This window comes from Gymnoscopelus braueri (assembly GCF_963280865.1).
Source record: "Gymnoscopelus braueri genome assembly, chromosome: 24".
Classification (NCBI taxonomy): Eukaryota; Metazoa; Chordata; class Actinopteri; order Myctophiformes; family Myctophidae; genus Gymnoscopelus; species Gymnoscopelus braueri.
The window spans coordinates 3,878,312-3,880,446 of NC_137626.1; the positions used below are offsets into that span (position 1 = coordinate 3,878,312).

The following is a 2,135-nucleotide window of genomic DNA, read 5'->3' on the forward strand; positions in this document are numbered from 1 at the left end:
GGGAGAAGGGTCGGGCGGGGGGAGAGTATGTGCCAGACCTTCACCCGGGTCCTAGCTGTTTGTTAACTGTGTTTTTGTTTTGTTAGTTTTTTTTTTAGTACAGGTCATGTTCAGGTAAAAAAATCTACACATCTTGTCTCCGCCGCCAGGGGGTAGATTCGCACGTCAGGCATTCCCGTGACACGGGGGGGCGACGTCAACGACCGCGGCGTTTCCACATCGTGAAACCCCCTTTTTTTGCTCGACGTGCAGATCTTGACACTTTGGTGGGTTTCTCTTTCACTTTTTTGCCTTCTTCTCCGTGAACTGGAGGCCGATAGATTTTTTTTCTGAAAACCTTGAAATATCCATCAAATACAGGGTATTGGATATCAACTTATGTATGTTACGTTTGTACATAGTCGACTATAGTAACCTTTGTGGGCCACTAATAACGTAGACTTCCACCGAATTTGCCAGACACTTTTCTTCTTTCTTTTTTTTTTCTCGTTACCACATTGCCTTTGCACAGGTGGTGTTGGTGAGGCGTGGCCCCGTTCATGACTGACTGTCCCGGCATTTGTACGCCTATAGCAAAAATCTTTAACCCATTAAGACCTGGAACGCATCTGTGTCATTTTTTTATTTGAGCTGAAAAGCATTATTTTACACTTTGGGCTATGCAAAAATAGCAGATCTACAAGCTCGTAGCGCGGCACCGAGTGCCGCGCTACGAGCTTGTAGATCTGCTATTTTTGAAAAATCGTGAACATGTGTGCAAATCTTTGAATCTATATATATATTTTAAAGCGAACATTTGTAACTCGAATCTTTGCTTCTGGGGGGGGTCCCTGGAACAAAATATTTTGAGATGGGGGTCCACGGCCAAATACATATACATATTTTGGGGGTCCTTGACATGAAAAAGTTTGAGAACCACTGATGCAGCAACATACGTTTTTTTTTCAAAAAACTGTTGGGATTTAGAAGACATTTTGTAGAATCGGAAACCTCAGGTCTTAATGGGTTAATACACTGTACAACTTTTGCATGCGACTCGGTACACCTTAGGAAAAAAAAATGAACGCTCTGCAACGCAGGACGGCTTTTTATTTTCTTTCTCCGAAACATGGGTCATGAACGGGGCTGCAGGATAAACTGTGAATTTAGACACAACGCAGAATTGCCGGGCTTGGCTGCGTAGGTTTAGCACGATGAGCAGGAGACTGAACGGACACATCTGGTGGTAAAAGGGCATGAATGCAGTGTGTCCATGGACCTCAATGATAGGTGCTCGTGTAGCGAACCAGACAGAGTCTTGTACATTACACTCCATACAGAGGGGGCATGACCAGTTCACCTTTCTTGCAACCAGGGTGGGATATTGAACACCTCTAGGCAAACACTGAGAACATTTGATTTGATTTGATTTGTTTGTTACTGTGGCAACACAGTCGCCATTCACGTTGTCAGGTACACAGCCGTTCGTTTGCATTATATTCTAAACCAGTGGTTCTCAAACTGTGGGCCCCCAAAATATTTTTTTTGGGGGGGGTCCCCAGATGATTAGCTTAATGTGCAGCATTGTTTTCTCAGTCAACAGTAATACAGTATAAGTATCTAATTTAAGGACTTTTAAGACCAATTTAATAGGCCCTTCCTCTAAAATTAAAACATAATAAGAGCAAGTAATCAACAAACTATATACTATTAATACATTGTCAAACATTGGCCAAATTGTCAAATATTAACTGTATAATGCCTCAACTCCTGCTTGTCAGGGTGCTGGGGTCCTCAGTTCTAATTTAATTATTTTGGGGGTCCCCAGTTCTAATATGATTATTTTGGGAGGCCCCCAGTTCAAATATGTCAACAAAGTTGTCAACAGGAGGGGGGGGGGGGATTTAAGCCTGAACGACGGCATCGCGTACAATTAAATACATGATATCAGCTGAAAATACCAAATCAACAAGCTTTTGATACGGTATTTTTCAGGGTGCAACATTTTTCCTGCCCTGGTTGTATTAGAGTTTAAGGCCGCGCGGCTCAAGTCAAACATCTGACATCTCTCTGTGTTCAACGAGGCTCTTGTTTCATGTTCTAACTGAACGGTTGCCTTAGAAATGGATTGGAGCCCACCAGAACCCAGATGTATT

At 42.9% G+C, this 2,135-nt stretch overlaps 1 protein-coding gene across 7 annotated transcripts in view; it reads left to right on the forward strand.

Moving 5' to 3' along the window:
* The window catches only part of LOC308080967 (mitogen-activated protein kinase kinase kinase kinase 4-like), a 101,439-nt gene extending 100,843 nt beyond the window's left edge, over nucleotides 1–596 (forward strand). For all 7 annotated transcript variants that reach the window (XM_080423107.1, XM_080423110.1, XM_080423108.1 and 4 more), the window contains one exon: nucleotides 1–596. This exon is cut by the window's left edge and continues 1,224 nt beyond it. The gene's annotated coding sequence lies outside the window, so the exon portion shown is untranslated.
* Nucleotides 597–2,135: the final 1,539 nt, after the last annotated feature.